The 25,743-nt window shown below is 38.3% G+C and overlaps 1 long non-coding RNA gene across 2 annotated transcripts; it reads left to right on the top strand.

Moving 5' to 3' along the window:
- The first annotated feature begins 890 nt into the window (after positions 1 to 890).
- LOC140181017 (uncharacterized) lies at positions 891 to 24,987 on the top strand. Of its 2 annotated transcripts, none has more exons than XR_011875512.1 (2): positions 891 to 1,012; positions 3,026 to 4,082. It is a non-coding gene; the product is annotated as an uncharacterized lncRNA (long non-coding RNA). The 2 variants fall into 2 exon arrangements; XR_011875513.1 differs by lacking the exon at positions 3,026 to 4,082 and adding an exon at positions 24,292 to 24,987 and having other exon boundaries at positions 915 to 1,012.
- The last annotated feature ends 756 nt before the right edge of the window (positions 24,988 to 25,743 follow it).

The raw sequence follows: 25,743 nt of genomic DNA, 5'->3' as shown, positions 1-25,743 counted from the left end.
GGTTGATGTCCATGTCTCAACACAATAACACATGTCTTATTTTGTTTAGTAAGACACAAATTTTTAAAGGACATGGGAGGACACAAATGGACACTAAGACACTAAATTTGTATACCTCCAATTTGGTGAGACACTAAGACACAATTTGTGAGACACTAATTTTTTACTCTTTTACCCTTATTCAATTTTTAAATTTTTAGAATTTGTCCTCTTATCTCCCCAAAATTTTCTACAACTAAATTTGTCTTCCTGTTTTCTTCAAGAAAAAAATTGTACATTTAATTTTTTATTTATTTGAATTTTAAAAAATCTTTGATAAATTTTGGGCTTTGCTTTTCTATTTTTTTTAAAAAAAAATTGTATATTTAATATTTGAATGATAATTTAAAATAATATTAAAAGAAATAAAAAATATTGAAAGAAATAAAAATTCAATGGTGATGACATGTAGTGTCTGAGGTGATGGGTGTGCAGTGGTGGTAGTAAAATTTGTGGTTGAATGAAGAGTAATTCAGTCTTTTTCAAATATTTGTGTGTCTTGTTCATTATTTTTGCCAAACACAATACATACACAAAAATATTTTATGTCTATATCTTTAATGTCTGTGTCTTTATGTTTGTGTCTCATCCTACACATCAACCAAACGGAACATTAAGTGACACATATTCAGAATTAAAAACAAAGTTCTCTTATTCTCTCCAATAATTTTTTAGCTATTTATCTTAATTTTACAACACAATTTTTTAGGTAGAAGGATGAGGCTTAAGCCCAAAAAGAGAATACTACAAATTCAAAGAGTTGAGGGGTACACTCATCTATTTTACATCACTTGCTAACAGATCACCTAATAGTGCTGGCGGGTTATCCAAAAATCTAAATTCCAAACTTTGACTAGTGTTGACATTTGCTAGCCAATTAGCGTTAGCATTTGTTTCTTTATTTATGTGTGTGAAAACTTCAACTCCCAAAGTCTATGCGTGAAGGCTTCAACCTCTCGAAGAAGGATGTTAGGTACTGTGTTGTTATCCTTTTTGCATATTTTCTCTTAGACTTTCATAGAATCCATCTCCATTGTTACTCTTATCATCCCTAAATTTCACGCTATTCTCAATCCATGAATTAATCCCTAAAATTCTCTTGTGTGATCGGACATGACCCAGATTAGCTTTAAATCCTCCTATCCACTCCCCTTTATAACTTCGTAATAATCCTCCACACTCTGCTTTCCTTGCCTCCTTTCTTACTGATTCATCAACGTTTTTCTTGGGTGGGAAGACTCTAGATGCTTTTTCGATTACTAGAAATTTTGATATTGTCTAGCATAAGTCTTCTCTTGTGAGTTTCTTTGTTCTCTTTTATGATCTTTCTGATGATGGAAACAACATTTGTTGGCCTAATATATGGTGAGGAGAAGAGTTCCTAATTTCTCCATTGCCATATTCTCTAACAAGTGAAGAAAAATTCATCCCTCCAATCATATGTCTCTGACTTTCTAAGTTTGTTTGTATGGTTGATCTTGATCCAGTCCTAAAACTTATTCCAAAGAAGATTGCTATAGTCGCAGGTTGTACCATATGGATCTAGATTTTTGCTGCCATTGGACAATCCCTCAAGGCATGGGTGATAGTTTCTAATATTCTTTGACGGTGGTGGCAATGAGGATTTGCTCCCATCATCCTAGCTCTTCAATCCGTAGTTAGCAATTTGCCATGAATAGTTCACCGTATAAAAACTTTGACTCTTTTAGGCCTCTCCACTTCCAAATCACTTTCCACACCAAACTTGCTTCCATGTCATTTGCTATTGTTAACCTTTTGTAGGCTGATTGAGGCTACTGTTAGTTCTCCACTTGGTGTATGGTCCCATTGTATAGTATCATGTCCTAGGTCTTCTCTTGGAAGTGGTATTGATCTGATCTTCTCAATGATGTGTTTAGGAATTAACGATCTCAGCATCTCCCAATTCCATTCACCCTCATCATTAGTATAGTCAGCCACTTTCTAATTCCTTTAGTTTAAAGAAACAAGGTTGGTAGCAGTTTCCATTAGGCATGTTTCATTGTGAACCCAAGCATTGTTCTAGAACTCAATTTTCTTCCCATTTTCTATGGCCCATGAGCAATTCTATTTTACCCACGGCAACAATTTTAACAATTCTTTCTATAGTGTGGAGTCACCCAATTTATTGGATATGTTTTGATCCTCTATCAAGTTCACTGGATACCTATGAGAGAATACTTGTGCCCACAGAGCTTGTGACTCTTTACACATCCTCCATAGAACTTTGGAAGAAAAGCCTCATTTATACTCTAAATTCTTTTCATCCCTAACCCCTTTCTATTTCGGTAGAGTTAGAGTGTTCCAGCTAAGATGATGAATTCTTTTACGATCTAGACTTTCAACTATATAAAGTCTCTCTGTGTTTTTCCTAACTGATTGCAAATCCCTTTAGGTAGTTTCAAGTGTTGCATTTTAAAATTCATAATGGGGCTAAGGATAGACTTTGCTAATGTAATCCTCCCTGCTAAGGATAAGCATTCCTTTTCCACCATTGTAGTTTGTTCTCCATCCTTTTAATGATGTTCTTGAACTTCTTGTTATTTCTTCTTTGATTAGTTAAATGAGCTCCAAAGTATCTCCCTAGGTATGGCTTCTCTTAATACCGGCATTTATCACAAATAGCAATTCTATCCTCCCTATTACCTCTAATGTGCATGTAAACATATTATATTTTTGATTGTATCAAAACGATGTCTAAATCTAGATCTTTCTAAAGAATCCATATACCACCACCATAACCATTCGCCTTTCCTATATGATAGAAGTTAAAACCAAAACTTCTAATAGCCTTAACAATTTTATTTCTATTGCACCTTATTTTTTGATGTTTTCGCATCTTTAGTAGTTTTTCTTGCATTATTTTCTTATTTTCTTAGGTTTAATCATAGTTTCTTCCTCTAATCTAATCGCTTTTAAGTATTATTTGCTAATAAAGTATTTTCTAAGAGTTTTCAAGGAAATACAGGATTAAGAGAGAAAAATTAAGTAGCAAAGAAAGCATAATCAAAGGGCAAGGGATAGGGAAAGGCATGCAATCAAAGTACGTAACGTTCAGAACCATACAAACCATGTAGCAGCTAGGCATGTAACACTTAGTGGAGGGCGTGCAACACCCTGGAGCAAGAAGCATGGGGTGTGCAACGCCATGCAGGGCGTGCAACCCCCCATAGAGAGCCAAGAGATGGCGTGTAATGCCTAGTAAAGGGCGTGCAACGCCCAAGCAAGCCCTGGAAAAAGAATCAAGGGCGTGTAACGCCTAGTGGAGGGCGTGCAACGCCCTGGAGGAGAAGCAAAGATGGTGTGCCATGGCAAGGAGGGCATGCAACACACCTTGAGAGGACAAGTGCCATGCCATGCAGGGCGTGCAATGCCCCTAGAGCAAGATGAAGCTGGCATGCCACGCCATAGGAGGCGTGCAACACCTCTGGAGGACACCAGGCATGGCGTGCCAAGCCTTGAAGATAGTTAGGTCCTTGGAGAGCAGCCCAAGCCTGGCGTGTAATGCTACTAAAGGGGCGTGCCATTCCCTGAATTCGACAAAGGTAGCATGCAACGCCCTAATGGGGCGTGCAACGCCAGGCCCAAAAATTAAAGGTGGCGTTTAACACCACTGCTTGGCGTTAAACGCCCAAGCTTAAAGATCGAGCCCAGTTACACACCACCAAGTCCAGTGCAACACCAATGATGAATTCAGCAAGGTCCAACCTCAAAGATGTGATTCCTAATTGAAGATTGAAGAAGATTCTGTTATAATTTGATTTGAATTTGATTTAATTCTATTTTAATTCTTGGATTTGAATAATTAGACATGATCTTATTTTGATTAAGATAAGATTTAGTTTTTGAATTTAAATTAGAAGAACCTTAGGTATAAATAAGTAAATGACATTCATAGAGAGGACATTGAGTTTCCTCCGCATAGTTTCTTTTTGTCAAAGGGTTAGGATCTCTATTTATGTTTCCATGGATTATTACTCTAAGTTTTCTTTTATTTTAAAGTATTGCATCGATCTGTTTCATGATTTAGTTATTCATTCCTCATCCTTAAAAGATTAGTATCCGTTTTAAATTTGTTTATTGCTTTGACAGATCTAATATCCAAATTATGCTTGAAAACTCTTTCACGTGACTTTTTGAATTTGACTAGACATAGTGTTTCAATTAGTATACGACAATACATGATTTTCAATCACTCTAATTTTGATTACATGACATATCATTTGGATTAGAACAACTTTTGAAAATTGTGTCTTCTCATAAGGTTCAACTGGATAGGACTAGCTTGGATACGTGACATATAATCCGACCTAAGGACAACTTTTGAATCTTATGAGGAACTGAATTGGATTTGTACTTAACCTCTTCAATTCACTGATTGACCAAGACATTGGTGGTTGGTTAATTGAGGAGAAACTGAGGAACTAAGACATTGGAAATTAGTTAATTAAGGTTCGTCGTGAAAAGATATCTGCATGCTTTAGAATAGGTAAACAAGGTTTGATTTTTCTAGAGTTTAAACATCTCCGAAACCCTTGACATTCATCATTATTATTCTCTCTCAATCAAGCATATGTTCACTGTCCTCTTTCTAGCATTCAACATTCAAGCATTCTAGGTTTTAGCATTCATCAATCCAGATTTTATTTGATCTAATTAGAAATTTAACTCGATATTTGCTTGCTCAATCCTTTAATCCTCGTGGGAATGATATCCACTCACCGTGGTATTACTTGAATGATCCGGTGCACTTGCTAATATCCGTGAGCTTTAGTTTTTGTTCATCAAGTTTTTGGCCCTGTTACCGGGGAGTAACTAAGATTGGCAACATACATTGGGTTAAATTACTAAATTAGATCCTGTTTTACTCTTTCGTTTTGTTGTTTTGTTTTCATTCCTTTAGCTTTCTTTTTTTTACCACTGGTGCCTTTGATCTATTTCTTTGTGTATGCAAGGGAGTGACAATTCTAAACCTCTTCAGTATGATCCTGAGATTGAATTAACTCTATTCTGATTAAGAAGGCAAGCAAGAACTAGGAAAAAAGAGAAGAAAAAGATGGCCAAGGGACAAAAAATGCAAGGAGAACCCTTGGAGGCTTTACCACACCCACCACTGACAGTTGTGGCAATAGCATAGTGAGACACACTATGGAAGCTAACAATTTCAAGTTGAAACCTTCACCCATCTAATTGGCACGGCAAGACCAATTCATTAGTAATCCTCAAGAAGATCCAAACATGCACATATCTAGCTGGTGCACGAATCCCCACACTTTTATACATCTGTACCAGCAAGTACACTGGGTCGTCCAAGTAATACCTGAGTGAGTCAAGGTCGATCCCACGAAGATTGTGGTTTGAAGCAAGCTATGGTTATCCTGCAGGTCTTAGTCAGGCATATTCAGAAGGTTGTTGGATTGATAGAGTGAAAAAGGTCTAATATAATAGGGTGCTAATACTTTATGAATTAAATGGAATAATAATGGGAATATAGTTGAGGATTGGAGTTGCTTATCCTTTTTGAATTAATTCTGGTATTACTGTCTCCTTTGCCTATGAGTGATTTCTTCTATGGCAGGCTGTATATGATTGACGCCTTTTTTGAGAGGTCATCAATAATCATTCGGATCTGAACCCCATGGTTAGTGCGGATCCATCTCTTTGAGGGTGAAGCTCGTACATTCCATTCTCTTTAATGATCTCACTCAAAGCGCCACAGACAATGTCGAATCTTCCGGATAGGAGGAATGCTGCGTGATGAGCGGATAATTTATACGCTTTTTGGCATTGTTTTTAAGTAGTTTTCAGTATGATTTAGTTAGTTTTTAGTATATTTGTATTAGTTTTTAAATAAAAATCACATTTCTGGACTTTACTATGAGTTTGTGTATTTTTCTGTGATTTCAAGTAATTTATAGCTGAAATTGAGGGACTTGAGCAAAAATCTGATTTAGAGGCTGAAGAAGGACTGCAGATGCTGTTGGATTCTAACCTCCCTGCACTCGAAGTGGATTTTCTAGAGCTACAGAAGCCCAATTGGTGCGCTCTCAATTGCGTTGGAAAGTAGACATCCAGGGATTTCCAGCAATATATAATAGTCCATACTTTTTCCGAGTTTTGACGATACAAACTGGCATTCAAACGCCAACTTCCTGCCCTATTCTGAAGTTAAACGCCAAAAACAGGTTGCAAACCAGAGTTAAATGCCAGAAACAGGCTACAACCTGGCGTTTAACTCCAAAAAGAGTCTCTACACATGAAAGATCAATGCTCAACCCAAGCACACACCAAGTGGGCCCGGAAGTGGATTTCTGCATCAATTACTTATCTTATGTAACCCTAGCTACTAGTTTAGTATAAAAACTACTTTTAGTGATTTATTTCACATCTTTTGATCATCTTTTGAACATCTTTTGGTCATTTTTGAGACTATCTTTGTATCACTTTTGATCATTGATCACGTTTAGGGGGCTGGCCATTCGGCCATGCCTGTACCACTTTCACTTATGTAATTTTCAACGGTGGAGTTTCTACACCTCATAGATTAAGGTGTGGAGCACTGCTGCTCCTCATGAATTAATGCAAAGTACTATTGTTTTTCTATTCAATTCAAGCTTATTCCTATTCTAAGATATTCGCTTGCACTTCAACATGATGAATATGATGATCCGTGACACTCATTACTATTCTCAACCTATGAACGCGTGCCTGACAACCACTTCCGTTCTACCTTAGATCGAGCGTGTATCTCTTAGCTTCCATTCCAAAAGATCAGAGTCTTCGTGGTATAAGCTAGAATTATTAGCGGCCATTCCTGAGATCCGGAAAGTCTAAACCTTGTCTGTGGTATTCCGAGTAGGATATGGGAAGGGATGACTGTGATGAGCTTCAAACTCGCGAGTGTTGGGCGTAGTGACAGACGCAAAAGGATCAATGGATCCTACTCCAACATGATCGAGAACCGACAGATGATTAACCGTGCAGTGACAGTGCATTTGGACCATTTTCACTGAGAGGACGGGAAGTAGCCATTGATAACGGTGATGCCCAACATACAACTTGCCATGGAAAGGAGTATGAATGATTGAATGGAAGCAGTAGGAAAGCAGAGGTTCAGAAAGAACAAAGCATCTCCATACGCTTATCTGAAATCCCACCAATGAATTACATAAGTATCTCTATCTTCTTTTCTGTTTTAATTATATTTTAATTATCAAACTCATGAACATTTGAATTCGCCTGACTGAGATTTACAAGATGACCATAGCTTACTTCAAGCCGACAATCTCCGTGGGATCGACCCTTACTCACGTAAGGTTTATTACTTGGACGACCCAGTGCACTTGCTAGTTAGTTGTGCGGAGTTGTGACAAAGAGCTGAGATTATTTTCGTGCGTACCAAGTTGTTGGCGCCGTTTTAGAGATCACAATTTCGTGCACCAAGTTTTTGGTGCCGTTGCCGGGGATTGTTCGAGTTTGGACAACTGACGGTTCATCTTGTTGCTCAGATTAGGTAATTTTATTTTAATTTTAAAGCTTTTCGTTTTTATTCTTTTTATTTTCAAAAAAAAAAAAAACCAAAAGTTGGATGTTTCTTGTTTGAGTCTAATGTCAATTTTTAAGTTTGGTGTCAATTGCATCTTTTTAATTTTTCTTAAAAATTTTTTGAAAACTTATGCATGATGTTCTTCATGATCTTCAAGTTGTTCTTGATGAATTTCCTTGTTTGATCTTTGCATTTTCATGTTTTGTGTCTTTTCTTATTTTTCATATGTATTTTCAATTTATTAGTGTCTAAACATTGAAAATTTCTAAGTTTGGTGTCTTGCATGTGTTTCTTTTCTTAAAAAAAAAATTTCAAAAACATGTTCTTGATGTTCATCTTGACATTCAAAGTTTTCTTGGTGTTCATCTTGACATCAAAGTGTTCTTGCATATTTTTCTTGTTTTGATTCATAATTTTCATATTTTGAGTCATTTTGATATTTTTCTCTCTCCTCATTAAAAATTCAAAAATAAAAAAAATATCTTTCCCTTATTCTTCTCATAAATTTCGAAAATTTGGATTGACTTAGTCAAAATTTTTTAAAAAACTTAGTTGTTTCTTATGAGTCAAGTCAAAATTTCAATTTAAAAAGGTTCAATCTTTAAATTTTAGAATTATATCTCTTAGTTTCTTGTTAGTCAAGTAATCAACTTTAATTTCAAAATCAAATCTTTTTAAATTTCTTTTTCAAATCTTTTTCAAAATGATCTCCAATCATATCTTTTTCAAAACTTAATTTCAAAATCTTTTCTAACTTCTTATCTTTTCAAAATTGATTTTCAAATTTTTTCAATACCACTTAACTTTTTGTTTGATTTTTAAATTTCTTATCTTTTTCAAAACCATCTAACTATTTTTCTCTCTCCAATTTTCGAAAATCACTAACAATATTTTCAAAAATCTCTTTTTATTTAATTACTTCATTCAGTTTTCAAATTTTATTTTATCTCTTCTTTTAAATTTCGAATTATAACTAATATTTAAAATAAAAACAAAAATATTTTTATTTTATTTTATTTAATTTTCGATTTCTTCCCTTTCTCATCTTCTTCTATTTATTTATTTATCTACTAATATTCCTCTTTTACTCATAATTCGAACCACCTCTTCTCCTCTATGTTCGAGTTCTTTTCTTCTCCTTCTTCTATTCTTCTCTTCTTCTACTCACATAAAGGAATCTCTATACTGTGACATAGATGATTCCTCTTCTTTTCTGTTCTCTTCTTTTTCATATGAGCAGGAACAAGGATAAGAATATTCTTGTTGAAGCTGACCCTGAACTTAAAAGGACTCTGAAGAAGAAGCTAAGGGAAGCTAAGGCACAACTCTCTGGAGAGGACCTGACAGAAATTTTCGAAAAAGAAGGAGACATGGCTGAACCAAATAACAATGGTGGAGATGCAAGGAAGATGCTTGGTGACTTTATTGTACCCTCTTCTAACTTCTATGGAAGAAGCATCTCAATTCCTACAATTGGAGCAAACAACTTTGAGCTTAAGCCTCAATTAGTTTCTCTAATGCATCAGAATTGCAAGTTTCATGGACTTCCAATGGAAGATCCGCATCAGTTTTTAGTTGAATTCTTACAAATCTGTGACACTATCAAGACCAATGGAGTTGATCCCGAGGTCTACAGGCTTATGCTTTTCCCTTTTGCTGTAAGAGACAGAGCTAGAACATGGTTGGATTCACAACCTAAGGAAAGCCTGAACTCTTGGGATAAGCTGGTCAGTGCTTTCCTGGCCAAATTCTTTCCACCTCAAAAGATGAGCAAGCTTAGAGTGAAAATCCAAACCTTCAGATAGAAGGAAGGAGAATCCCTCTATGAAGCTTGGGAAAGATATAAGCAACTGATCAAAAGGTGTCCTACTGACATGCTTCCAGAATGGAGCATCATATGTATATTCTATGATGGTCTGTCTGAGTTGTCAAAAATATCATTGGACCATTCTGCAGGAGGATCTCTTCATCTGAAAACCCCTGCAGAAGCTCAGGAACTCATTAAAATGGTTGCAAATAACCAGTTCATGTACACCTCTGAGAGGAATCCTGTGAACAATGGGATGCCTCAGAAGAAGGGAGTTCTTGAAATTGATACTCTGAATGCTATATTGGCTCAGAACAAAATATTGACTCAGCAAGTCAATATGATTTCTCAGAGTCTGAATGGATTGCAAGCTGCATCCAACAGTACTAAAGAAGCATCTTCTGAAGAAGAAGCTTATGATCCTGAGAACCCTGCAATGGCAGAGGTGAATTACATGGGAGAACCCTATGGAAACACCTATAATCCTTCATGGAGAAATCATCCAAATTTCTCATGGAAGGATCAACAGAAGCCTAATCAAGGCTTTAATAATAATAATGGTGGAAGAAATAGGTTTACCAATAGCAAGCCTTTTCCATCATCTTCTCAGCAACAGACAGAGAATTCTGAACAGAGCCATTCTGGCCTGGCAACCATAGTCTCTGATCTATCCAAGATCACACTAAGTTTCATGAATGAAACAAGGTCCTCTATTAAAAATTTGGAGGCACAGGTGGGTCAGCTGAGTAAGAAGATTACTGAAACTCCTCCCAGTACTCTCCCAAGCAATACAGAAGAAAATCCCAAGAGAGAGTGCAATGCCATAACCATGACTAACATGGCCGAACCTGGAGAGAGTGAGGAGGACGTGAGTCCCAGTAAGAAAAGCCTCATGGGACGTCCTCTGGACAGAAAGGAGTTTTCCTTTGAGGAACCAAAGGAATCTGAGGCTCATACAGAGACCATAGAGATTTCATTGAACTTCCTTCTGCCATTCATGAGCTCTGATGAATATTCTTCCTCTGAAGAGGATGAAGACATCACTGAAGAGCAAGTTGCTAAATATCTAGGAGCAATCATGAAGCTGAATGCCAAGTTATTCGGTACTGAGACTTGGGAGGATGAACCCCCTTTGTTCACCAATGAACTGAGTGCATTAATGAGGCGGACATTACCTCAGAAGAAACCGGATCCCGGAAAATTCTTCATACCTTGTACCATAGGCACCATGACCTTTGAAAAGGCTCTGTGTGACCTGGGGTCAGGGATAAACCTCATGCCACTATCTGTAATGGAGAAACTGAGAATCTTTGAGGTACAAGCTGCAAGAATCTCACTAGAGATGGCAGACAAATCCATGAAACAGGCTTATGGACTAGTAGAGGACGTGCTAGTGAAGGTTGAAAGCCTTTACATCCCTGCTGATTTTATAATCCTAGACACTGGGAATGATGAGGATGAATCCATCATCCTTGGCAGACCCGTCCTACCCCAGCAAAAGCTGTGATTGATGTTGATAAAGGAGAGTTGGTCCTCCAGTTGAATGAGGACTACCTTGTATTCAAGACTCAAGGTTCTCCTTCTGTAACCATGGAGAGGAAGCATGAAAAGCTTCTCTCAATACAGAGTCAAACAAAACCCCCACATTCAAACTCTAAGTTTGGTGTTGTGATGCCCCAACAAGCTCTAAGTTTGGTGTTGAGAGGCCACAACACTGCTCTGATTATCTGTGAGGCTCCATGAGAGCTCATTGTCAAGCTATTGACATTAAAGAAGCGCTTGTTGGGAGGCAACCCAATGTTATTTAATTATATCTATTTATTTTCCCTTGCTATTTTATGTTTTCTTTAGGTTGATGATCATGTGAAGTCACAAAAATAACTAAAAAATAAAAAAAAAAACATAATGAAAAATAGCACTAAAAACAGCTCACCCTGGAGGAAGAGCTTACTGACGTTTAAACGCCAGTAAGAGTAGCAGAATGGGCGTTAAACGCCCAGTCTGGCACCATTCTAGGCGTTTAACGCCAGAACAGAGCATCTACTTGGCGTTTAACGCCAAAAATGGGAGAAAAGCTGGCGTTAAATGCCAGAAACAAGCAGCAACCTGGCGTTTAATGCCAGAAGTGCACTCTAAGGGCGTTTTGATGCCTAAATGGAGCAGGGATGCTAAGTCCTTGACCCCTCAGGATCTGTGGACCCCACAGGATCCCCACCTACCCCACCTCTTCTTCTCTCATCTTCACACCCTTTCATAACACTCTTCCCCAAATACCCTTTACCAATCACCTCCATATCTCTTTCCCAAATACCCTTCACCAATCACATCCATCCACTCTTCCCCAAAAACCCCACCTACCTCCAAATTCAAATCCTTTCCCTCCCAAAACCTAACTCTAATACACGAAACCTAACCCTTCCCCCACTAAAGAACTGAAGATTGACGGTTTAGAATTCAGAATAAATTCCCGTTTCAAGTATAGTTTCTAAATCGAGCAATCAACCTTTCTTACAAATGTTTTGGTTGTCACAAGTAACAAACCCTTTTAAAATTGATAACCGAAGTATTTAACCTCGGGTCGTCTTCTCAAGGAACTGCAGGGAGGTATGTTCTTATTATTGGTTATGAGTTTTGTAAATTGGGGTTTTGAAAGTAAGGAACAGGTAATTTAAATGACAAATAAAATAAATAAATGACTATAAAATAAACTCTTGTCAAGGTATAAAAATTTGGAAGTCCTATCCTAGTTGTCCTTATCAATGGTGATGAGAATTATATTTTGCTCTCCACTAAGTCAACCTCTAACTATGAAGGTAAGTCGAGTGGGTAAATCAATTTGACACCTAAAGTCCTAGTCAATTCCTAAGGAGAGACTAAAGTCATAGGGAATTAAATCAATCAGAAAAGATAATAATTATCAATCACGATGAGTTTGACAACTCAAGATTTACCAATTAATCAACCAAAGCCAAAAGGGGAAAATCTAAATTATTAATATAAATGAAGGAAAGCAATCATGATTTTGAAATACCTCAAATTATATTAAATAGAAAATAAAATCTAAATGTGAATGGTTCATAAGCCAAATTGGCAGCAAAAGTAATTAAAGAAAATCATTAAAGTATCTGAAAGTAAAAGAGGAATATAAAGTAAAAGGAATATTGAACCTGATAAAGAGTTGAAATTAAAAATCCTTTAAGAGGAATCCTAATCCAAAAACCTAAGAGAGAGGAGAGAACCTCTCTCTCTAAAAACTACATCTAAACTATGAAAAGTGAATAATTGAAGACATGATAATGAATGGATGCATTCCCCCACTTCATAACCTCTAATCTGTGCCTTCTGGACTTGGATCTAGGCCAAAAAGGGTTTCAAAAATTGCTGGGAGCATTTTCTGTAATTTCAGGTGCATGGCGTCTGTCACACGTCCGCGTGGGTCACGCGGTCGCGTCATCTGGAGTTTTCCTTATCAAGCTTTCGCTTCGGTCATGCGTCCGCGTCATCTGTGTTCTGCTTAAGGCGTGCGTCTGCGTCAGTCATGCGTTCGCGTCGCTGCCTTTTCGCGCTGGGCATGCGGCCGCGTCGTCCATGCGTTTGCGTCGCTGCCAGTTTCTTCAAAAACTCCATTTCGTGCTTTCTTTCTATTTTTGTATGTTTCTTTTCCATCCTTTAAGTCATTACTGCCTTAGGAGATCTGAAACTACTTAACACACAGTTCACGGCATCGAATGGTAATAAAGGGTAATTAAAATAATTATTTTTTAAAGCATAGGAAACATGTATTTCACATATATCACATAATAAGGAAGGAAAAGTGAAACCATGCAATTTACATGAATAAGTGGGTGAAGGGTTGAATAAATCACTTAAATTGAGCATAATATATATCATAAAATATGGGTTTATCAACCTCCCTACACTTAAACAATAGCATGTCCTCATGCTAAGTCCAAGATAAAGAGTAAGGTAAGGTTAAAGTGGTGGAATCTCATGCAATGCAATCTATCCTGAATGCAAGTACTTAAATGAATCATGCAATTCTAATTGTTATTCACTTGTATATAAAACTTACATGTAGTTAAATTAATTCACATCCTCAAGGAATCATATATGCATAGCCAAACCCTAGATAATGTTAAAGCACTTTTACAATTGAGATGGGTAAAAATATTTTACAAACTTGCAAGATAATTAACAATTCAAGTAGAGATATATGGTGATGAGTTATTGAACCCTCATTGGATTTTGTGTTTACTCTCTAGTCACTCAGTGTTTATTGGGTTAATCACTCTACTCTTCTTTTTATCCTTACTTTCTATAACTTTGTTCTTCATCTAACCAATCAACAATTATAGAATATAGGCATACAAAAATCATGAGGTCTTTTTCAAGGTTATAATGAGGCCAAGGTAAAGGTAAAGGTATATGTATAAGGCTAAGTGAGCTAATTAAGTGAATCCTTGATTAGTCTAAGATCTCACCTAACATACATATTTTGTAATTCCAAGTTTCTTAACCTATTTGCCCAACTTTTCTCACTTTGTATTGCAAGCTCATGCATTAACTTTAATTTTGTCCCATGTGCATTGATTCTTTTTATTTTTGCAATTGGGGAATTTTCGCATCCCCTTAATTAAATACTGAAAATAATTTTTTTTAATGCACATGGTAATTCAATTGTTTTGATTTCACATGAGCATGCTTCCCAATTTTTATTTTGAAACATCTTTATTCTTTTTAACTTTCTACCTTTGTTTCTATCATCCATGTTCCCATAAAGTTCCCCACACTTAAACAATACATAATTTCTATCTTAAGCTAACCAAGGATTCAATTTGGGATTTTTATTTTGTTTTTCTGCTTAAGGCTAGTAATGTGGTTCATAGAACAAGAGGGAATTAAAAAGCTTAAGGGGGCTAACAAGGGTGATGTAAAATATAGGCTAATTTGGGATAAGTGAGGAAAAATTTGAATGATGGCCTCAATCATCTCTTAGTATGTATCTATACTCTATAATTGGACATATAGATTAAAACAAAGTAAAGAACACCAGAATAAAAAAGAAGGGAAAACACACAGGAATAAAAATTATGGTTTGAATGTAACCATACAATTAAGCTCAAAACTCACAGGCTGTGTGTTCTCTAGCTCAAAAATCATATATCAGTCATACATGTCATGCAAGTAGAAATTAAGAGTTCCCATTATTCTCAATGTAAAATTTTTTTGGGTGGCTTTAAAGTTTTAGTGTTCCTCCTTAATGAAATGTTGTTAACTAACTAACATGTTATGCTCTATATACAAGGTGTGTTGATTGTTTTTGATTATGTTAAAGTCTCTAGTTTACTTTCTTTTTACTTTCAATTTAAACCAAACTATCATATGCTAAAGGGGTAAACTATACTAATTAATCCACATATTCTATAACTAATAAGTTTAGAATTGCAACTAAACTAAATGGCTAAAATATAAACTAAAGTGCAAAATGCGGAAATAAAGTAAAAATACAGCAAAAGAACAATGTATAAGTACTGAAAAATAAAAATAAAGATAAAAATACAGAAAAATAAACAAAATAAGATAGAAAGAGTCTGTAGTGGTTCACCAAAAAGAAATACGCTAGGGATGGCAACCTCCCCACACTTAAAATAAAGCATCGTCCTCGATGCTCATTCAAGCTAGTGTGAAGGAGTGTCATCACTGAAAGGATGGGCTGCTGGAGTCTCGGTGGTGGCCTGAGGATCTGCAGACTGGATGAGGGTAGGAGGATCTGTCTGCTACAGTAGAGGCTTTGACTGGATAGGAATCTCCGAATCTGCAGCCTGAATCTGGTGTGGCACCTCCTGCTGTGGCGCAGCCTGCTTTGGTCCTGCCTGTGCAGCTTGGGTAGGTGTCTCCTCCTCGTGATCGTCCTCCTCCACCTCAGATGTATCAGAAGGGATGTCAGGCTCGGAGGAAATGTCACCGCCGGATCGGATCATCAACTTGACGTGCTCATAACGTCGCTTGTTGCGACGCTCCATACGATCCAAGCGGGCGAATAGTCGATGCACCAAATGGTAAATAGGCTCAGGAGCAGCTGGAGGTGCAGTGGGTAGGGCTGGTGCAGCAGTGGAATAAGAAGGGACAGCTGAAGGCGTGGCTGTCTCATCAGAAGCAGTAAGGAATGGAGGTCTGTAGCCTAAAGCCAGAAACTTCTTGCTGTGAGGAATGATCTTCTTGCAGTTTGCAGCAGTCGGCTTCGCATCAGCATCCTCCTAAGGCATGTCAGCTCGACGGCCTAGCTGGGTAACCAGGTAAGGGAAAGGAAGGGTGCCTCTGACATGGACCCTGGCCATAAAGTGCCGGATGAATCGTGGGAGGTACAGGTCCTTACCCTCCATCACACACCAGAGAAGGGTGATCATAGTGGCAGGCAGCTCTGTCTCATGAGTGCTCAACATAACAAAGTTGCTCAGGATCTGGTGCCAGAGCCGAGCCTCATCATTCAGATACATCAGCTTGATTTCTTTAGGCATTGTGGTGTTCTTACCCATGACCCATAGGACAGTCGGATCAAGGGCTATCCTCTGCTTGACAGCATCCCAGTCAAATCTCAGAAAGTGCATGTCCTCTTCAGCCTTTTGGTAATCGTCAGGCTGATCTGACTTAGGCTGAAGCTGCAGAATATCCTCAATGGCCTCTTCAGTGACCAGTATCTGTTTCCCTTTGAGGTGCACTGCATCCAAGGAAGTCTTGAAATAATTGCAGTAAAACTCTCTTACCCAGGAAGCATTGACCTCTGTCAGGTTTCTCTCCAAGAAGAACCAGCCTCTCTGTTTGATCTGATCGGAGGTGTACTGTTGTAGTTCTTTTGGAATTTTCAAATTCCTCTCCAGGTACAGATTTCTGGAGGTAGCAAACACTGGATATTTCAGCTCACAGTATCGGTTTGCAAACTTAATTGGATCATTGGCAGGGAGGAGCTGGTCAGCCTTCTCCTGCGGGGTAAAGTGCTTTTCCCGCCAGGAGTCATCATGCATAATCTCCAGGATAGACATAGAGGATTCACCTCTTTTCCATTTGCCATTTGTTGCTTTGCCTTTGCCCTTACGCTGAGGGTCAAACATCCTGAAAAACAGAAATCTAAGATATAATAAAAACAGGAAAACAAGTAGGCAAATAACAAGATAAGCACATAGTGGCAAAGGAGCAGTTGAATTATGAAATGAGTTGAATAATTGTGCATTTTGGATTGTTTCAGAGTTAAAAAGCTGAGATGAGAAATTACAATCCAAAATATGTTATAAGTAGAATACCTGTTAATTAGGAGAAACAATAATCATGTCATGAGTTAAAAAAGTTGAAAGAGTTAGTAAAAAAAAAAAACAGAGGGGGAAGTTAGAAAGTGAAAAGTGGTTAAAATTGAAAAAGAGGTTAGAAAGCGAAAATCAGTGAGTTAGTAAAAAGAAAGTCAGAGTAAGTGGCATGATGATCGGTTTCTAAGTTACAAGAATTTCACAATTTTAAGCAACAGTCAACTTATATTCAAGAAAGGAAATCAGGTTGTTGATGATTCATATAGATATAAAAATAGCAAAAAATTAAAATCGAATCATCAAAAGTGCAATTTATTAACCAGGAAATCGAAAGGAATAAGAATGCGGGCCCGTGCATTCATGAAGTGGTTTGGGGAAAGCTAAGTAATGCCAAATTCAAATTGCCAAAACCAAAATATGAATGAAAATCAAAACAATTTACAGAAAATTGGGCAGCATTCCGGCTAAAATTGGATGTTCCCGGGTAATAAACAGCAAGCAGAACAGTTCATATAAATTAAAATAAAGCTGCAATTACATATACGGAATATGAACATGAAAAAGCAGTGTAAAAAGTAGCATGAAACAGTAAAGAACAGCATATGAACATTATTAACATCACAGCAACATCAGAATTGCGAAATTGATAAAACAAGAAGCACGAACAGCGCAATTATCAGGCTTAAATCCACTAACCACATGCTAGCTACCTAACCTCCTAGAATCCACTACAAACATGCATCTCTAACTAGCCTAGTTTGAACATAAACTGAAAAATATGCAAGTAACTACGAATGGGAGAAAAGTGGCGTTCGGCAGAACCTGGTGGTTAGAGGCACAAGAATGGAACTAAGAGAGGTGGTGGGAGTGGGGTGGTGTTGGTGGTGGCGCGGCAGTGACATAGGGCGGTGCAGCGGTGAACCTTGGTGGTGGCAGGGATAGTTTGTTGGTGCTGGGTTAGGGTTGGGGTACAGGGAGGGAAGGGAGAAGTTCGAGGGTTGTGGGGCGGAGGGTGGTTGTGATGGTGCGGTGGTGGTTGTGGGTGGCCAGGAGCAGAGAGGGAGCAGTGGGGGGTTAGGGGGGAGAGAATGGGGCGCGATGGGGGTAGGGTTTCGCGTCACTGGGGGTTAATGAATTTGAATCCACGCGAACGCGTGGGGCACGCAATCGCGTGGCTAGGGTGGAATGAGGTTGACGCGATCGCGTGAGCGACGCGATCGCATGGAATGGAGAAAAGGATGAATGGCGCGGTCGCGTGAGGCATGCGACTGCGTCGCTGGAAATTGTGCTAAACGCACAATTCCAGCATCGTTTCAGCACAACTCTCTGTCTCCATTTAGGGTGTTGTGTAATCCACGCGACGCGAACGCGTCGCTTACGCTTTCGCGTGGGATGGGTGTTTTGCAAGTGACGCCTTCGCGTCAGGGACGCGAACGCGTGGGCCGTTTTGTGCTAAATGCGCACCAGCCACACGATTCCAGCCCAGATTTCTTGGCGTTGGATTTTTACGCTGATTTTCAGATCACGCTTCGCGTGATTGACGCGGACGCGTGGGAGGTGGTTTTCGCAACTGACGCGAACGTGTTAGCAATGCGGTCGCATCGCGCCCTCTTCTCTTTTTTTTATGCAGGTATGCAATTATGCAGTATGTGATGCTAATGCAAATGCTATGAATAACATCCCGGTTCAATAAAAATAATATCACATAAAATCAAACAGTACAAAATAAAAATTGAAGAAGAAACGACCATACCATGGTGGGTTGTCTCCCACCTAGCACTTTTAGTTAAAGTCCTTAAGTTGGACATTGGATGAGCTTCCTGTTATGGCGGCTTATGCTTAAATTTATCCAGAAATCTACATTAATGTTTTGAATGCCAACAGCCTCCGGGGTCCCAAACTAGGCATGTAAAGCTGTTGAGCAGCTTCAAACAGGTTCTCAGGCTCCCGGGGTGATGAATGTCAGAATAGATTCCAGGATCCCAAACTTTGCTTTTAAATCCGCCTTTGTCTTGATCTATATTCTTCGATCCAGGCGGTTTAGAAATTGTATTCTCACCAAGATGACCAAACGTCTTCTGAGATCCATTCAATTGAACTTGATACCAATCCTTGCACTTCGAATTGAAGCGTGGAACCTTATTGAATCTCTTACACCAGCTCTGAGTACGAGCCATTTCCCTCTTACTCTTAAAGTCGCAGAGAGCTCTAAGCTGGCCATCTGTTTCAAGCAAACCATATTCAAGTGGAAAAGTAAAGATAAAGGTTAAGGATTGTACCCACTTGAAGGTTGTATTAGGTGGTAATGGCCTTGGGATAGGTGTTTCCAGTGGTTCTGTAAGTTCTACTCCCTCGTAATCTTCTGTGAATTCCTCCACTTCTTTGCAAACTTCTTCAACTGCAACCACATCTTGATCAAAGTCTTCGATATCTTCCGCATCACTCAAGTCATAAGTTGGAGGTTGAGAAAAATCTACCTCAACATCATCTTCATATTCGCTTGGATAAGGTTCTTCAGTCTCAGAGAATTCACGTGCGGATGCGAGTTCATTACTAGGAGAACTTGACTTGAGACTATCATCATCAAGGAAACTTGCGTCTTGGGTTATTCTGTCTAGTTCTTCATGAAATACCTGCTTTGGGGGTTGTGCACTATCCTCCTTAGCATCAATTGTAACGTCCTTGACGGAATTTTTCACAACTCTGGATTCCCATGGAGGTTCAGCATCTCCTAAATCTTCAATCAGTACTTCTTCTTCTTGGATAATTTGAGCTTCCTCCAATTGTTCCAGAACAAAGTTATGCTCATTACTGCCCATTGGGATTTCTAGTGTCTCCTTCATGCTATGTTTGTCATTAGATTCTCCACATAAGACTATTGGAGTTCCTTGAGTGTCTAAACGTCTGGAAGATAATTGTTTTATTGCTTGCTCCAGCTGATGAAGGATTGTATGAAGTTGATCTACTGTTTCCTTGAGGCGAGCTTGTGATTCTCGAGGTGATGAATATGGACATGGTACATAGGGAAGTGGTGGTGTTTGGGAGTAATTGGATTGGAATTGGGGTAAATGAGGATCATACGGTGGTGAATCGTGAAAAGGAGCTTGTGAGTGTGGTGGTTCAAAGTTATGTTGAGAGGATGGTCTATAGGTACAGGGTGGGGCTTGTTGGTAGTTACAAGGTTGTCCACCATATCTATTAGCTTGGTATGCATTGTAAAGTGGTCCTCGTCTGTGATACTGTGAAGGGTGTTGTTGCCTAAAGGGTTGATCAAGTCCTCGTGGCTCCATCTATCTTTGATTGCTCTGACCTTGATGCATGTTCCTGCTATAACTTTCGTTCCCTTCAACAATATTAGAACCAAACTCAAAGCGAGAGGGGTGAAAATTCATAGTAGCTAATGGAAATAAAAGGAGAAAATGAAAACAAATAAACAAGTAAAAGAAAAATATTTACAATAACCAATAATAAGGCACACGCTTGCAATTCCCCGGTAACGGCGCCATTTTGAAGAACTGAAGATTGACGGTTTAGAATTCAGAATAAATTTCCGTTGCAAGTATAGTTTCTAAATCAAGCAATCAACCTTTCTTACAAATGTTTTGGTTGTCACAAGTAACAAACCCCTTTAAAATTGATAACCGAAGTATTTAACCTCGGGTCGTCTTCTCAAGGAACTGCAGGGAGGTATGTTCTTATTATTGGTTATGAGTTTTGTAAATTGGAGTTTTGAAAGTAAGGAACAAGTAATTTAAATGACAAATAAAATAAATAAATAACTGTAAAATAAACTCTTGGCAAGGTATAAAAATTCGGAAGCCCTATCCTAGTTGTCCTTATCAATGGTGATGAGAATTATATTTTGCTCTCCACTAAGTCAACCTCTAACTATGAAGGTAAGTCGAGTGGGTAAATCAATTTAACACCTAAAGTCCTAGTCAATTCCTAAGGAGAGACTAGAGTTATAGGGAATTAAATCAATCAGCAAAGATAACAATTATCAATCACGATGAGTTTGACAACTCAAGAGTTACCAATTAATCAACCAAAGCCAAAAGGAGAAAATCTAAATTATTAATATAGATGAAGGAAAGCAATCATGATTCTGAAATACCTCAAATTATATTAAATAGAAAATCAAATCTAAACGTGAATGGTTCATAAGCCAAATTGGCAGCAAAAGTAATTAAAGAAAAGCATTAAAGTATCTAAAAGTAAAAGAGAAATATAAATTAAAAGGAATATTGAACCTGATAAAGAGTTGAAATTAAAAATCCTTTAAGAGGAATCATAATCCTAAAACCTAAGAGAGAGGAGATAACCTCTCTCTCTAAAAACTACATCTAAACTATGAAAAGTGAATAATTGAAGACATGATGATGAATGGATGCATTTCCCCACTTCATAACCTCTAATCTGTGCCTTCTGGACTTGGATCTGGGCCAAAAAGGGTTTCAGAAATCGCTGGGAGCATTTTTTGTAATTTCAGGTGCGTGGCGTCTGTCACGCGTCCGCGTGGGTCACGCGTTCGCTTCGGTCATGCGTCCGCGTCATCTGTGTTTTGCTTAAGGTGCGCGTCCGCGTCAGTCACGCGTTCGCATCGTTGCCTTTTTGCGCTGGGCATGCAGCCGCGTCATCCATGCGTTCGCGTCGCTGCCAGTTTCTTCAAAAACTCCATTTCGTGCCTTCTTTCCATTTTTGTATGTTTCTTTTCCATCCTTTAAGTCATTCCTTCCTTAGGAGATCTGAAACTACTTAACACACAGCTCACGGCATCGAATGGTAATAAAGGATAATTAAAATAATTATTTTTTAAAGCATAGGAAACATGTATTTCACATATATCACATAATAAGGAAGGGAAAGTGAAACCATGCAATTTACATGAATAAGTGGGTGAAGGGTTGAATAAATCACTTAAATTGAGCACAATATATACATAAAATATGGGTTTATCACCCACCCCTATATAAACCCCTCAACACTACCTCATTTTCACACATCACAAACACTTCTTTCCCCCCTTGGCCGAATACACACTTACCATCCATCTCCTCCATTTTCTTCTTCTTCTACTATTTTCCTTCTTCTTTTACTTGAGGACGAGCAAACCTTTTAAGTTTGGTGTGGTAAAAGCATTGCTTTTTGTTTTTCCATAACCATTAATGGCACCTAAGGCCAGAGAAACCTCAAGAAAGAGGAAAGGGAAGGCAATTGCTTCCACCTTTGAGTCATGGAAGATGGAGAGATTCATTCCAAAGGTCCATCAAGACCACTTCTATGAAGTTGTGGCCAAGAAAAAGGTGATCCCTGAGGTTCCTTTTAAGCTCAAAAAGGGCGAATATCCAGAGATCCGACAAGAGATTAGAAGAAGAGGATAGGAAGTTCTCTCCAATCCTATTCAACAAGTCGGAATCTTAATGGTTCAAGAGTTCTATGCAAACGCATGGATCACTAGAAACCATGATCAAAGTATGAACCCAAACCCAAAGAATTGGCTTACAATGGTTTGGGGAAAATACTTAGATTTCAGTCCGGAAAATGTAAGGTTGGCATTCAACTTGCCAATGATGCAAGAAAACGCACGCCCCTACACTAGAAGGATCAAAGGTTGAACCAAGTCCTCATGGACATATGTGTGGAAGGAGCTCAATGAAAAATTGACTCAAGAGGCAAGCCGGTTCAATTGAAAAGGCATGACCTTAAGCCTGTGGCTAGAGGATGGTTGGAGTTCATCCAACGCTCTATCATTCCTACTAGCAACCGGTCTGAAGTTACTATATATCGGGCCATCATGATCCATAGTATCATGATTGGGGAGGAAGTGGAAGTTCATGAGATTATACCTCAAGAACTCTACAAGGTGGCTGACAAGTCCTCCACTTTGGCAAGGTTAGCCTTTCCTCACCTCATTTGCCACCTCTGCAATTCGGCTGGAATTGTCATAGAGGGAGACATCCTCATTGAAGAGGACAAGCCCATCACTAAGAAAAGGATGGAGCAAACAAAAGAGCCCACTCATGGACCTCAACAAGAGCATGAGGAAATTCCTCATCAAGAAATCCCTGAGATGCCTCAAGGGATGCACTTTCCTCCACAAAACTATTGGGAGCAAATCAACACCTCTCTAGGAGAATTAATTTCCAACATGGGACAACTAAGGGTGGAGCACCAAGAGCACTCCATCATTCTCCATGAGATTAGAGAAGATCAAAGAACCATGAGGGAGGAGCAACAAAGGCAAGAAAGAGACATAGAGGAGCTCAAGAACACCATTGGTTCTTCAAGAGGAAGAAGACGCCACCCTCACTAAGGTGGACCCATTCCTTAATCTCCTTGTCTATTTAATTTTTCTGTTTTTCAATTTTTGAGCCTTATGTTTTGTTTATGTTTGTGTCTTTACTATATGATCATTAGTGTTTAAGTGTCTATGTCTTAAAACTATGAATGTTCTATGAATCCATTACCTCTCTTAAATGAAAAATATTCTAAAAACAAAAGAACAAGAAGTACATGATTTTGAATTCATCCTTGAAATTAGTTTAATTATTTTGATGTGGTGACAATACTTTTTGTGTTCTGAATGAATGCTTGAACAGTGCATATGTCTTTTGAATTTGCTGTTTATGAATGTTAAAATTGTTGGCTCTTGAAAGAATAATGAAAAAGGAGAAATGTTATTGATAATCTGAAAAATCATAAAATTGATTCTTGAAGCAAGAAAAAATAGTGAATACAAATTTTGCGAAAAAAAAGAGAAGAAAATGACGAAAAAAAATAAAAGAAAAAGAGCAAGCAAGCAGAAAAATCCAGTAACCCTTTAAACCAAAAGGCAAGGGTAAAAAGGATCCAAGGCTTTGAGCATTAATGGATAGGAGGGCCCAAAGGAATAAAATCCTGGCCTAAGCGGCTAAACCAAGCTGTCCCTAACCATGTGCTTGTGGCGTGAAGATGTCAAGTGAAAAGCTTGAGACTGAGCGATTAAAGTCATGATCCAAAGCAAAAAGAGTGTGCTTAAGAACCCTGGACACCTCTAAGCGGGGAATCTAGCAAAGCTGAGTCACAATCTGAAAAGGTTCACCCAGTTATATGTCTGTGGAATTTATGTATCCGGTGGTAATACTAGAAAACAAAGTGCTTAGGGCCACGGCCAAGACTCATAAAGTAGCTGTGTTCAAGAATCAACATACTGAACTAGGAGAATCAATAACACTATCTGAATTCTGAGTTCCTATAGATGCCAATCATTCTGAACTTCAAAGGATAAAGTGAGATGCCAAAACTGTTCAAAGGCAAAAAGCTACTAGTCCCGCTCATCTAATTGGAGCTAAGTTTCATTGATATTTTGAAATTTATAGTATATTCTCTTCTTTTCATCCTATTTGATTTTCAGTTTCTTAGGGACAAGCAACAATTTAAGTTTGGTATTATGATGAGCGGATAATTTATACGTTTTTTGGCATTATTTTTAAGTAGTTTTTAGTATGATTTAGATAGTTTTTAGTATATTTTTTATTAGTTTTTAAATAAAAATCACATTTATGGACTTTACTATGAGTTTGTGTATTTTTTTGTGATTACAGGTAATTTCTGGCTGAAATTGAGGGACTTGAGCAAAAATCTAATTTAGAGGCTGAAGAAGGACTGCAGATGCTGTTGGATTCTGACCTCCCTGCACTTGAAGTAAATTTTCAGGAGCTACAGAAGCTCAATCGGCGCTCTCTCAATTGCGTTGGAAAGTAGACATCCAGGGCTTTCCAGCAATATATAATAGTCTATACTTTGCCCGAGTTTTGATGATGCAAACTGGCGTTCAAACGCCAATTTCCTGCCCTATTCTGAAGTTAAACGCCAGAAACAGGCTACAACCTGGCGTTTAACTCCAAAAAGAGTCTCTACACATGAAAGCTCAATGCTAAGCCCAAGCACACACCAAGTGGACCCGGAAGTGGATTTCTGCATCAATTACTTATCTTATGTAACCCTAGCTACTAGTTTAGTATAAAAACTACTTTTAGTGATTTATTTCACATCTTTTGATCATCTTTTGAACATATTTTGATCATTTTTGAGACTATCTTTGTATCACTTTTGATCATTGATCACGTTTAGGGGGCTGGCCATTCGGCCATGCCTGGACCACTTTCACTTATGTAATTTTCAACGGTGGAGTTTCTACACCTCATAGATTAAGATGTGGAGCTCTGCTGCTCCTCATGAATTAATCCAAAGTACTATTGTTTTTCTATTCAATTCAAGCTTATTCCTATTCTAAGATATTCGCTTTCACTTCAACATGATGAATATGATGATCCGTGACACTCATTACTATTCTCAACCTATGAACGCGTGCCTGACAACCACTTCCGTTCTACCTTAGATCGAGCGTGTATCTCTTAGCTTCCATTCCAAAAGATCGGAGTCTTCGTGGTATAAGCTAGAATTATTGGCGGCTATTCCTGAGATCCAGAAAGTCTAAACCTTGTCTGTGGTATTCCGAGTAGGATCTGGGAAGGGATGACTGTGACGAGCTTCAAACTCACGAGTGTTGGGCGTAGTGACAGACGCAAAAGGATCAATGGATCCTACTCCAACATGATCGAGAATCGACAGATGATTAACCGTACGGTGACAGTGCATTTAGACCATTTTCACTGAGAGGACAGGAAGTAGCCATTGACAACGGTGATGCCCAACATACAGCTTGCCATGGAAAGGAGTATGAATGATTGAATGGAAGCAGTAGGAAAGCAGAGGTTCAGAAAGAACAAAGCATCTCCATACGCTTATCTGAAATCCCACCAATGAATTACATAAGTATCTCTATCTTCTTTTATGTTTTAATTATAATTTAATTATCAAACTCATGAACATTTGAATTTGCCTGACTGAGATTTACAAGATGACCATAGCTTGGTTCAAGCCGACAATCTCCGTGGGATTGACCCTTACTCACGTAAGGTTTATTACTTGGACGACCCAATGCACTTGCTGGTTAGTTGTGCGGAGTTGTGACAAAGAGGTGAGATTATTTT

This window comes from Arachis hypogaea, chromosome 17 (assembly GCF_003086295.3).
Source record: "Arachis hypogaea cultivar Tifrunner chromosome 17, arahy.Tifrunner.gnm2.J5K5, whole genome shotgun sequence".
Lineage (NCBI taxonomy): Eukaryota > Viridiplantae > Streptophyta > Magnoliopsida > Fabales > Fabaceae > Arachis > Arachis hypogaea.
The sequence above is the reverse complement of the archived record's forward strand: the minus strand, read 5'-3'. Positions and strand labels throughout refer to the sequence as shown.